This window comes from Stegastes partitus, unplaced genomic scaffold (assembly GCF_000690725.1).
Source record: "Stegastes partitus isolate 25-593 unplaced genomic scaffold, Stegastes_partitus-1.0.2 Scaffold290, whole genome shotgun sequence".
NCBI classification, from domain to species: domain Eukaryota; kingdom Metazoa; phylum Chordata; class Actinopteri; family Pomacentridae; genus Stegastes; species Stegastes partitus.
In genome coordinates, this window is record NW_007578021.1 from 222,499 (window position 1) to 236,456 (window position 13,958).

Sequence of the window (13,958 nt, forward strand, 5' to 3'; positions counted from 1 at the left end):
CATCTTTGAGCACCCTGTAAATACGTACAATATACATTTTTTATTATTATTTATTACTGATTGTTGCTTTTAAGTCACACTAAACTTACATCCCTGTCCAACTTTTAATCGGGTTTAAATGTTGCCTCCTTGAAATGGTTTGAGGATGGCATTCTCCTAAGTTTGACTTCGAGGCCTCACAGTTGAAGGTAGAAAATGTCCAATATTCAAATCTTCAAGTTTAAATTCATCATTGTAAGATGTAAGAAATAAAAAATAAGTTGTTTATTTTGGATTCCTGTTGAATATTTGTGTGGCTAAAGCCAGTGAGGCCTGATGGAGATAATCAGACTTCTGTCCGCTCAGGTTGCACTGTGTTACTTTATCAGTCGTATCCAAGAAAGAAAAGTTCAGATGAGACTTCTGGACTGAATTTGATAACCTGCAAAATAACTGTAAATTGCAGAACCTGCCAAACTGTGTACTTTAGATTTTTGAAAAAAAGGGACATGAAACCACACAGAACCAGATGGGTGGTTTAATATTGAAATATTTTATTTTTTTGTCTGCTGCAGTGGTATATGTGTGTCAACTTTAAGTACCAGTAAATACAAATAGATCATGTATAAAATTGTAAATGTTCTATTTCACGACATAGTTTAGTTCCATTAAAGATCCTGATTAACCAGGATTCACAACATCAGGACCCTGAAGATCGTTCACACTGAACATGAAAATTGTTGGACTAACTTAAATAAAATGCTTCAGCCAGTAACATACATTTAAATTAGGTTGATGCAAATTAAACAGCAAGTATGTCAATGCCACTGGTTTAAGTTAGATCTGCTTGGATCATTTGATTCCTCTCAAATGAGCATTGATAAAATTTAATTTTAAAGAATATCCGCTGAACGTTTACATTTTACCCAATACCCGTATTTACTTCACCCAAACTGTAAAATGTAAAACATTATTTTGTCATTAGACTTACTTGTCAGCCTTTTTCTTTACTCTGTTATTGTGCTTTAACAAAATAGAACTTGAGTTGCAGCAGAAAAATCTGAAGTGGACATCAGCACTAAATCTAATTTTCACATCTTTTGTGGAATTAGGAAACCAGTTGAAAGAGATAAAATGTATTTTCAAGTTAATAAAAAAATGAACTGCCCTCACTAAGGCACAAAGTGAAATGTATTCGAAGCAGTGCTTCAATTCAACTACAGCTGCTGCCATTGCCTGTCAAGTCTGTTGCAGCCCTGCTACGTTCACAAGATGGCGCTAAAAGCAAAGGAAGCTCATAAAAATCACTGTGACAGCTTGCAGCGGCTGAGGTTTGTTCTTCGTTTTCATTCATTTCTGTTCAGTTTCATCGTCTCAGCGGTTTCCCATGAAGTCACAGGTATTAATGAGACATGCAGATATTGTCTGATAACAGGATTCACCTGTCCTGGACTCCCCTGTCCGTCATGTTTCCTCTCCAGAAAACAATGTTTCACAGTGTTTTATGATCCTGGCTGGTTTATATGGCAGCAGTGAGTCATTGGGGCTGGTATGCAGCCATTCTTTGAGTGGAAGTGCAGGAAACGGTTCCCTATCTGCAATATCTGACCAAACATTAACCAGCCTGGGAGTCGCACCACTCATCTCCACAGAACCTCTGCTTCACCCGGAGATCTTTATTCCTCAGTCCCTCATTATAAGTCGACACTTCTCTTTTTTTGTACACATGAGCTCATGTGAGACAAAATCATGGCATTTTTTTCACATAAACTCCAATTTTTCACTTGATTATGATCGTGTTTGAGAATCTCACGGCCTTATCTGCTCCGTCTCATTTTGTAATGTTTATTCTGACTTCATTTAGGCTCCACAGTTCGAACACATTTTGACGGTTTGTTTGAGCCAACTTATGAACAGAGTTTCCAACATACGGTGACAGCAGAATAAAATACAGATGCAGGAGTCCCTTCAAAGTGATCTTCTGCAAACTTACAGCGACGGAGAGACGTGCATGTCACAACAAATACTTTGCATTTCTGCACAGAGGGATCCAAAATGCAGAGTGGCAGCCAAGATTATAGAAATATGTCGAATTACCTCCCGTAAAAAATGTATATTAAGACTTTCTTCTATTTTACTGTGTTGTTGTTGGTTTTATTATCTCATTACATTAATTTCCCAACATAAATGCTGTTTCAGAGCTTTCTGTACACTAAAGGAGGCATACATCTGGTGTTAAAATGCTGCTTTTTAAAATATATATCATTTAAAAATGGTTAAATCTGCCTGTAAAATTTCTCCTACTACATTTTCTTGTTGTAATTTGCTAAAATTCCCAACTTATAAGAGGGACTCACAACCTCAATCCCTTCACTGACAATGACAGTTTGCCATTTTTCATGTTCCAGACACTTTAAACTACAGCAACATGTCATTCCTACACTTTGATTTATGTATAAATACAACAAACAAGATCAATTGAGTGTATCGGTGAGTTTTTGTTGCTTTTGGACAGAACCAGCTGCTTGTTTCCAGTCTTTACATAAAGCTCAGCTAACTGGAAGAGATAAAAGTTGTGTAAAAAGCAAAGCCAACAGCACTTTTCTTTAGAGCAGAGCATTAAAGTTAAATGTCAATGCAAGTAATTCAGGTGTCAGCTGTTTTTACTGAGCTTTTGGAAAATCCAGTTTTACTCAGTGTTCACCTTCAACCTGGAACAACCTGCAGGACAAACTAAAGCTTGACTCAGTTTCATCCTCGGGGCAACTCAGGTTTGTAATTCAATCCTGTTTTACTTCCAGCTGTTCTTGTTTTAGCTGACTCATCTGTTCTAAGTAGTGGTTTTATTAATTTGCCTTATTTGCTTACATTAATACTTTTACTTTTTACGATTGATCAGGTTTCTTATTCATGTGTCTACATTTTTTATTTTCTTGTTCTGCTGCTCTGTAAATGAGGCTTTAATAGCTGGGTGTAGTTTAAACAGGACTTGAGTGAATTAAAGTGACTTATGTGGAGCTAAAATGAACAAAACTGCACATTTTGAAAATGCCTACAGACAGCAGCATAATTTGCTCTTTGCTTCAGGATTGTTTTAGAGATTTATTGTCACATTTAATGCCCCCTTTTCACCCCAGTGCTGTCTATTTGTGTCTGTTGTCCACACATTTCTTTCTTTTTAATATATTTTGTGTTGCTGACTCTGACTGTTGTCTGTTGAGATGATGAAAATCCAGATTTACGCAGAAGCATTTTTCATCTTTGATTTCTTAGATCTCCAAAACACTAAATTTATGTTTACCTTTGAAGACACAGTAACCTTTTTATACACTTTACTGCAAAAGCCTTTTCACCTGCCTGAACCAGAAATCTGCTGATCAACTTCAGACTGTACAAAACTCACAAAAGAGGCACAATCACATCACTCCTGTTTGTTCCTCTTCACTCTGATTCCGTGTGTGTTTTAGGATGTAGATTTTATTTATTGCTTTAGAGACCCTTCATGCCCTTTCTCCATGCTAAAGTAATAATAAATAAAAACATTTAATGAACATCATGGCATTGCTTTTGAATTGTGGTTCAACAGAAATATTAAAAGAACAAAAAACAAGCAAACAAGCATGATGGGATCCGTAAACTAATATTTAGTTGAACAACCCTTTGAGCCAATCACTGCAATCAGGTGTTTTCTGTAACTCCCAATCAGATTTCTGCACCTGTTGACAGACCCCACTGCTCATCAGCAAAGTGCTCTAATTTGTCCGGGACAGTTTTGTTTATTTTCTTAAATTATTCTTTTCACTCTCAATTCAAAAGCAACATGTCATTTCACTAAATTATAATTTAGCAAATTTTTATTTATTATTACTTTCTTCAATTTCTAGTTATTTGAGTGACTATTGTGAATTTTGCCTTTTCTTTAATGTAAGGATATGAACACATTTGTGGACGACTGTATCTCTGACCTCCTACATGCACCAGGATGCACTCTGAGATGCTAAAGCAAAGATTTTCGGCCACCTGGCTGAAAACTAAAGGGGTCACACCTTGCAGTAGGCTCTGGAAATTAGAATAGCTGAGCCTCTTTAAAACTTTTAATTTCCTTTGAGCTTTTCTTTCATCTCTTTCAATCAAATTTTTTACCTTCTCCAGCACTGCGTTGGCCTTACACACCATGTTTAGGTGTCTTCAATTCTGATGCTTGTCTGTTGTTATTTTGCTTGGAAAAACTGCTGCAGCACAGAGGTTCTGGATGAAATATTGGCCCCCATGACAGCAGCAGCAGCATCACTAAAAACGATGGTGAAGCTAAATCAGCAGAGGCGCCGCTTCACCGGCCTTGAACCCAGAGCGATTCTTCCACTCATGACAATACGGAGCCACGGCGATGTCTGCCTCCCAGGACATGGATCCAGCCTCCTAAACTTAGCCCTGCTGCTCTGACGCTCCAGATCATCTCTCGCTGTGACTGCTGACTGCAGGTGAAAACAGTCTGGTCACATGCTGGTGATGTTGAAGCGACGGGCGACGACAGACGACCTGTTTTGGCCGTCGCGTGTCATCGGTATCAGCACTTATTTGAAACCCAACACAGGTGTTGCTTTGTAGTTGTGGGATCTGGTGCAGTTTTCTGGGAGGAGAGTGTTACGAAACCTCGTGGTTTTTTATTTCTTCTCCTTCTCTTTTACTTTCCCTGGCTCTCTCATCGAATAATCCCTTCCTTTTTTAACTGTTTCCTCTCTTCTATTTGTCTTCTGACTTCCTCTTCTTTTTCCTTTTCCTCTCTCTCCTCTCTTTCTTTCAGCTCCTTTCTGTTTTGCCCATTTCTCCCTCTTTTCTCTTCTCCTCACTCCTCTATCTCCCCCTTTACCTCCCCTCTCCTCACTCATTCCATTTCTTCTCCTTTCATTTTGCCTCCTTCTCCTCCATTTTCATTTTGCTATTTTCCTTTTTTTCTCCCCTCTTTGGTCCTCTTATCAGCATTCTTGTATTTCCCACCTTCTTTCCTCTCTCTTCTCCTCTCTTTTCATCTTTCCTCTTTTCCTTTTTCTTCTTTCTACCCCCCCCTTTTCTCCCTCTTTTCTCCTCTCCTTTCTCCTCCATCTCCCCCTTTTCCCTCTCCTCTACTCTCTCCATTTCTTTCCTATCATCTTCCTCTCTTTTTCTCTTCTCTCATTTTCCCTCCTTTCCCCCATTTTTGTTCTTGCTCTTTTCACTTCCTCTCCTCTCTTTCATTCTCTCTCTTCTCCACCTTCCTCTCCTCTCGTCTCCACCATCTTTCCTCTCTTTCTCTTCCTCCTTGTCCATCTTCCTCCCCTCTCCTCCTCCCCCTCTCTGTCCCACTGCAGATGAAGTGTAAGGGGGGGACTGCAGTCAGAACCGTCTCACCTGAACCTCTCCTCCACATTATATAACCACCCTTATTACTCTCTCATGCGTAAAAACTGAAGTCAGCCACCCAAAAGGGAATCCCGCTTCTGTTTTTTTTTTGGCCACAGCAGGTACCTGAAACAACTCCAGGCTCCTTCTATGTCTGACTTTTCCAGGAGTTTTAGGTGAAGGGCGCTCAGAGATGTTACACAAGACAGCTGCAGTGGATTATTAACGCAGACAGTCGTTTGTTTTGAATAAAAATGCATTTTTGAGAAATTTGAGACGGTATTATAAACCTGAACCTTGTCTTTCAGCCTCTTAACCTCTTGAATCTGCTGCCGTCTTTCTTGTTTTCATCTTCAGGACGGGTTAGGCTGCTCAGAAATGCTGCACATGTTCCAGCATGTAGTGTATTTTGAGGTAATTTGGAACCACAGAATTGAAGTAGGTTTAATTCACATCCCAGCAGATTTCACTTTTACAACAATTACTTCACCAAATATGCACCAATCAGATTACAAGTAAAAGCCACTGACAGGTGAAGTGAATAGCATTGATTACCTTGTTAAAGTTGGAGAAGAGGTTGAAGATATTTGGCAGTAAGTAAAGAACCAGTTCTTGAAGCTTGTGTGTTGGACGCAAGAAAAAATGGCAGCGTGAGGACCTGAGAGACTTTGACAAAGACGTGATTGTGATGCTGGAGAGCTACACTCAAGTTTCTAAGAACAGCAGGTCTTGTAAGATCTTCCCAGTATGCAGTGGTTAAAAAACATGATCAAAGGAAGTCAAACCAGTGAACCAGTGGCAGGATCATGGCCACCCAAAGCTCATTGATGCATGTGGGGATGGAAAGGCCCAGTGAGAATGTTTTAAATTTGGGAACATTCTGCAAATTCATGTTTTCTTTTAATTCCCAGAATCTTCTTTGTAAAGGCAGGATACCAAAAAACTTTTAAAAAACTGTCTGGTGATAACATGGTTAGACCATCATGCACTAATGTTCACAAGACTAAACGTTGCACTGAGAACGTTCTTCCTTTGTTGTCATTTAACATTGTGGGAACATTTTATTGATTCTATAATGTGTTTCCTCAACAACATCCTCAGAAACTTGCAGCCAGAATGTTCCACCTTTTGTTAATACATCACAGCACAAGAACATTGGATTAAAAACATCATCTCGATAACGTCTGGACAATCATTTTTTGAATGTTAGTTTGAGAACATTTCTCCTTTGTCACCGTGTAACATCATCTGTGTTACATACATTATACTAGCTTTCTAGGAACATTGTTGAAAATGAAAATACTCCTAAAGCGTTTCTTGAACATTTGATGAAAACATTTTCTTTAAAAAATTGCTAGAACTTGTGGGTAATGTTATCCAGTGTTGTGGGAACGTTCCCTGCCAGTTGGGATTTGTTGAGATTTCACAAAGGCCAACCACTGGATGCAGTGTGATGCTGGTAAACCTTGAGTCCTGCATTAATGTGGATCTTACTTTGACATCGTCTACCTAAACATTTTTGCAGACCACGTACATTCCTTCATGCCAACAGTATTTGTTTGTTTTGCAGGGACAGAGCACAATTAAAAGTAATTGCACCACAGTTAGCTAGCGGCTAATATGCATGTTATTCTTGGGCAGGTATGGAAAAAGAAAACAACCACAGAGCAATGAAGACACATCCTGAATCTCTAATGTTTGTGAGGATGGAATTCCACTTCTTCACTGCTATCTCTAATAGAGATTACGTCTTTGTCAATCATTGTCCACAAATGGTTTGAGAAACATGACAAAGACTTCAAGGTGTTGACTTGACCTCCGGATTCCCCAGATTTCAACCAAATCAAGCATCTGTGGGATGTACTGGAAAAGCAAGTTAGATTCACGATTCATTCCCCAGCTTGCACCTTCCAGGACTTTGAGGATCTGTTGTCTTGGTTCCTAATACCTTAAGACACCTTCACTGGTCTTGTGGAGTCAAGGCCTCAGCAGGTCAGAGGTGTTCCAGCATTATGAGGGGGATCTACACAATATTAGGAAAGTGGTTTTAATGTTTTAATCTTGGTATTATGGATATGGATAACATGCGAAACCACATTGAATGCTTTTTCACAGCATGTTTTCCTGACGTATGACATCCTCCCTTTGACCTTACCACCTTCACTTGTCATTTTAAAGTGATAAAAAGAGACATGCAAAATGTGCCTGATGTGCTATTTAATCATAATCTCATCATATCAACTTAGTAAATGTAGATTTATTTGACAAAACAGTCCCAAAATCTTCCAAATATGTGTTAAAATTTTGGCAATTTTTTTGAGTTTTGCACACACAGATAGTCGACTTTTCTATATTGATTTAATACATATTGGGGGAGAAATCATTCATGGGTAAAATATCCCAAAAGAAATGCTTGTCTTATATCATCACATAGGTGCACAGATGCAAATATCCCATCCTGAATGTACGAGAGAGCTGCACTGTCATATCTGTGTGTGTGAGGTAATCACAGGGATTCCTCTTCTGCTCCTGTGAGTTTTTCATCCACAGTGAGAACAGTCTGTCCTGGGCCATCCTTCCACTTCTATATATATAACAGCCACTGCAGAGAAGGACAGAAGGGCATATTTGTGTGTGTGTCTTTAAATGCTTGCAGAGGCCCCCGAATGTAAGAAAAGGGTGCTTTGGATTTAAGCAGACAGTATAACCAAGATATCAGTGCAGTGCTGCCTCTGCACCATCCTTCTGCCTGCTTGTAGTGACAGTTTTTTACAGTTAAATAACTCATTATACTTCAACTGACATTCCCTCAGTCCTCACGCTTCTACACCTCATGCCAACACAAGCACTCAGAAATGAGTTTACTGAGGAGCTTCATCTTCTGCTCTTTTTTTGCTCACCTTCCTCCATTTACCTCCTGATGCCTGCTCAAATTGGCATAAAAATCTTCAAGTGTGTGTGTTTTTTTTTTTGCTGAGATTTGAATGTTCTTCTGTTGAGGCAGACATTGCGCCACTCAGCTTTGTTTGCGATCAGATAGTGGGAATAGTCACATCTGAGCTCTAAACTCATCAGATGTTGCAGAGACACTCCTCACAGACTCATACAGTCATTATGGGCCTGCTGGTGTCTCGTCCAGCAGTGTTGAATGTAAATAATTAACAGCGTCCATTCACTGAATCTCTTTATGGGGCCTGTGCAGGGTAACCACCACCCCGACTTGTAAACAAGCCGCCGACTGTGTGCTAATAGATTCCATGTTACTGTGTCACAGGGAGTCACGCTGCTGCTGCTGCTGACGATGCTGATCGATAACCTGTCGAACGCTGTGCTGATAGGGAGGTTTCTGCACTCAGCTTTTCAATATGTCTTGTCAGAATAAGTTGGACTTAGATTAGATGAACACACATGCTGGAGACTATTGGCATGTCAGGCTGCAGTTGCTGATATGAACCTATTTCACCTTTTTCAGGATCAGTAGCATCGATTGTCTCTGATATAAATCTCTGGGGAGACGATTGAAGTATCTTGTTTGGAGAAACTTTCCTATAGTTAGTCTATGAGTCAAATGAGGCTTTTTAAAAAAAAATTTGGCTGAGTTTCGAAACTACATGTAGGCAGCAATTTTTAGTCAGAGGACTTAAACTGGCAAATTATCAAGTATTGAGTTGCTGACCTTTGACCACTTGTAGAAGATGAGTGAAATGAAGAGTGCATTTCTGAATTTTAAAATTAGAAATTTATACGAGACTCTTGTCCAGTAGCAATATTTGTTAAAACTGCAGCTACAAGATTATTCCATTGTTATCTCTTGGACCATAAATGAATCCAGATGATTCATGTGGAGGACTGCTCTCCGTGTATCTGCGTGTGTTCTCTCTGGGCGTCCTCCCACTAGCCAAAGACATGCATGTTAGATTAAGAGGTGATTGTAAATTGAACATGGGTGTGAACGTGTATTATGGTCTGTTTGTGTTCACCCTGGGATGAAGCAGCCAGCTGTTCATTGTGCACCTCTTATCTAATGTCAGCTGGGTTACAGGATAAATCAGGTATCGCCAACAAACGGATGGGTTTTCAATATTAGTCAGTTAAATCTTAATGTTTGAATAAAAAATGTTAAATCAGGAGTCTGTAGTTGTGTTAGTGGCTCAGTGAGGCTGCACAGATGCAATTTGCATCATAGAAACCAGGCAGGTTGTTTGTAGTTTGCTAAAAAAAAATAATATATTGATCAGTATCACTATTTTAAAACTTAAGATGGATGAATCCACAGCACTGACTGCAGCAGCGATACTGTAGACGCTGTGTAGAGGTCACCCAACCCAGAATTCACATTAACATCAGACTGAGATAAGGGAAGTGGGATGGGTCAGAGATAACACAGCAAGCATTAAGTCACTGGAGGTGAATCTTTTTGCTTAAATATCTTGCAAAACTGGATTGGACCCATTTCTGAACATATAAAATGAAATCTTAATGTATAAAGGTATATTACAAACCCTCTGATGAATAATCACAGCTTGTGCCACCTACTTTCCTTTATTTTATCTAATTTGGGAACAATTTTTTCAAATCTTTTTTCCAGATTTTCACCAACACACCTTTGCCCTCTCTGTGTAATCAGTTAATAGGAAAAAGTTTGGCGTTGGCAGGGATGGAGGATTAAGTGGATTCACTCCACAGAAAGTTCAATCCTGTGAGGTGATGAGCAATACACTGACTGCTGCCTGCACCTAAACCCTGCTTCTTTGGCACGCCGTCCCTCCGTCTGGCAGAGATGCGGTTATAACCACGGAATCAGAGCTGGTTATCACCGGGTCATTGTGATGATTATAGCCTGAACATCTCGATAAACACCAGTAAGTCTCCGGCTTCTCACAAACACAACAACACGTAGTTACAACAGCACCTGAATGCTACCAACAGTCGTCATTTAGCTGCAAATATGTACAACACAAAATGAATCATCAGAGTTCTTCTTTTCACAACAGGATGATGTCACTTGAATTTCAGCCATACAGTACTTTTAGTCCTCCCCCGTCTCCCTCCCTTCCTCCCTCCCTCCCTCCCTGTCTGTCTGTATTCAGGTCACTTTTTCTTGCATAACAGCTCATTCATAAAACAGCACCACACCTCAGGGAAGGGATGAGGGAAAGACTCTCGGCGGCTGCTGAGACGTATATAAAACATCTACAGAGGGAGGATTTTTGCTGCAGTGTGAATAGTTGTCATGTCACGCCATGGTGCAATGTACTTACTGTAACTGTCTGCTGAAAAACCTCCACTCAAGTCAGAAGAGGAATCTGCACTTCCACTGTTAGGAGTGTGGGAACAACTTTGTTTTTCTCTATAAATACTGCTGTATTTTTGGAAGTTTGCTGGGGAACGCATTCTTTAAGCTCTATATTTGGACTCGGTGATGATTTTAATTTAGGTTGCATGGGTTCTGTTACCACTATATCCAGAAAACATCTGTTGGAGATAAGGAGAGTTGATGTAATATAAATAATAACGTCAAACTGCATTTTCCTTAATGGGCTGTGGTTAACAGTGCAGTGAGCGGTCCACACTGTTATGAGTTTATCTGAGTGTTTTATAGCAAAGTTATGGCAGAAAACGTCAGCCAGCAGGGAAAATAGGAGGAGAGCTGTGATATTATGCAGCAAATACGTCATCTTCAATGAGTTTGGCTGATGTTGGGATAATGTTCACTAATGCCAGGCTCAGACTACAGGAGTTTGCATCACACACATAAGAAAAGAAACCTTATATCTCAGACATGCTCACAAAATAACAGCACATTACACACTGCAGGATATTATTAAATTAAGGTGGGAGCAGCGCGTCGCCTCACATGGTCTAATAGATGTAAACAAAATAGAAACTGCAGTGCAACAACTTGCTTTGCAGTGAAAAAAAAAAACTAAAGCAAAAAGCTAAAAGAGTCTGGATGACAAGAAAGTTGGGAAGATGAAGCCAACTGTAGGAAGGGTCTTTAGTCTAGTGAATGATCAGCACCTTGATTTTTGTAAATATTAAACATGTTTGGTGTTATCGGAGAAGCTGTGATGAGTCTGTGGGCAGCTCAGGAGGTTCAACACTGGATCTGTAAACCTGTTATATTGTCAAATAATCTGGGCTCAACAGTGGCTCAGACCAAATTCCTAGACCTGATTTTTTCCTCTGATTGTTGAGGGGGTGAAACAGGATTAAAGCCGTCTGAAATTCCTGCATTGCAAACCCAAAGTAACTGCTACTACTACTATTATTACGTCTACTAACCTCATTTGTAAAGCACCTTTTTAAAAACAGAGTGGAATAAAAGAAAATAGAAGCAAAACCATAAAGATGAAGTTAGAAGTAATAATAAAAATAGCAAATACATTAGATAAATGCCTAAATAAGTAAATATATTAAGGGTAAAAGACAAAACAATCAGATAAAATGAATTTAAAAAGATAACATCACATAAAAGGAAGTCTATAAAAATTGGCTTTATAGACTTTGTTTTTTTTTAGGTCTTTTTTGACAACAGTTGAGAGAGACCCTAAATGTAAGGAACCAGAGTACAGGAAAGACATGCAGTAAATGGTCCAACTAGCTGGAATCAAACCTGCTCAGGCCTGCATTTGTTCCATCACCACTCTAGTGATGGGTTAGCCCTTTTATGAACAAATTTTATGACTATCTTCAGTTACTGACCTCACCAGTGTTTATTCTTTTGTTGTGAATTGTTTGTGTCATTTATGTCTGCTGTCCCTTTCTCTCTCACTTCACCCCAACTGGTTGAGGCAGATGTCTGTCCTCCCTAAGTCTGGTTCTGCTGGAGGTTCTTCTATCTTTTCTTCTTCTTCTGTATATATACAATATTCTAAGTCTTTATCTTTATTATGTGACGCACCTTGAGATTACTTATGTAGTGACTTAATGCTACATAAAAAACTGAACTGAACCAGACAAGATGCCTCAAAGACCAGAGTGGCTTTGTTAAACAATTTCAAAATGCCTTTCTTAGAAGCTAAATCATTCAAAATTACAGTGAAAATTGCTCCAGAGAATACAAGATAACTTGAGCAAGTGAGTCACTGTGGGTCAACAAACAAACAAACATCCATCCATCCATTATCTACACACCACTTATTCCTCATTAGGGTCGTGGGGGGCTGGAGTCTATCCCAGCTGACTCAGGGTGAAGGCAGGGGACACCCTGGACAGGTCACCAGTCTATCACAGGGCTACACTTAGAGACAGACAACCAAGCACACTCACATTCACACCTATGGACAATTTAGAATCACCAATTAACCTCAACATGTTTTTGGACTGTGTGGGAGGAAGCCGGAGAACCCGGAGAGAACCCACGATGCACGGGGAGAACATGCAAACTCCACGCAGAAAGATGGCGTCCTCACCGGGATGCGAACCGGCGACCTTCTTGCTGTGAGGCAACAGTGCTAACCACCTCACCACCTTGCAGTCCACAAACAAACACTCAATGGGAAATTAATATATGACAAAACCTTCCAATGAAATGACGTGCTCTTGCAAGTAAATACAGAAATAACTGAGAAAACAGCAGCATGTGAAGCTTTCAGGTGCATCAAATCACTGTTGTGCATTAGGTTGTGTTGTGAGATTTACTAGCTGAGACTTACTGGAATAAAGTGACCAATTTCTTGAAAATGTCGACCTCATGCCTTTTGATGGCGCTTAATTGTTCAGAAACACGTGTTCCGACAGGCCTGGTTGTTTTTCCCACATTAAGGAAGTACAGGAAATAAAGCAGATGTTGCTGCTTGAACAACAATCCAACGGGTGGTTTTCAAGTAGTTCATCTGGTTTTAACATCTGTGGTTTCAAAACAAGACCTGTCAGAAAAATCATTATTAGGAGCCGGTTGTTGGTCGGTTTATCCTGGTTCTGTGTGCATGTTTCCTGAGTAAAATCATTTCTGCTCACGTGTCCAACTTTTTTTTTTTTTTTGCACAGTTAGCCTCAAACACACAAGTTCTTCAACCGCAGCCTTTTGCACATAACAATAAACTTCTCGTTTTTGTTTCCCTCAAGCAGCCATTTGGTCGATAAATTGGAAAATCCAACGCTTTCTCTCACCACGGCGGTGCAGTCTGACTGGGCACCTGATGCGAAGCCCTCCGAATGCCCACATAGATGTTAAAATATGATGATTCATGTAGGTGTGGGCTCCTCAGGTGTGTGAGGAAGTTTCATTTCCTCCTCCGTCACTTGTTTGGGTGGACGACACCTTTTTATTCCGGCCGTATGTGTCATCGCTGCTGCGGGCTTCGGTTTCAGACGACTTTCCCACATTCTGGCAATCACACTGTCACTGTCTGGCTTTGTTTATGCTCCTTACAGCCTAATCTTCACATGATTATAGAGTGTCTGTGTTTTTGTTCTACCTCGAGGAGACAAAGGCATCATTGTGAGGGAAAACCTTTGACCTCCGCTGTTGGTTTCAACAGTAAGTGAAGTTTTGATTCTTCACTTCAGTTGGATATTTTAGAACATCAAAAGAACACATGTAATACTTTGATTCTATATTAATCTGCTGATAAGACCCCAGCCTGTCACTCCTT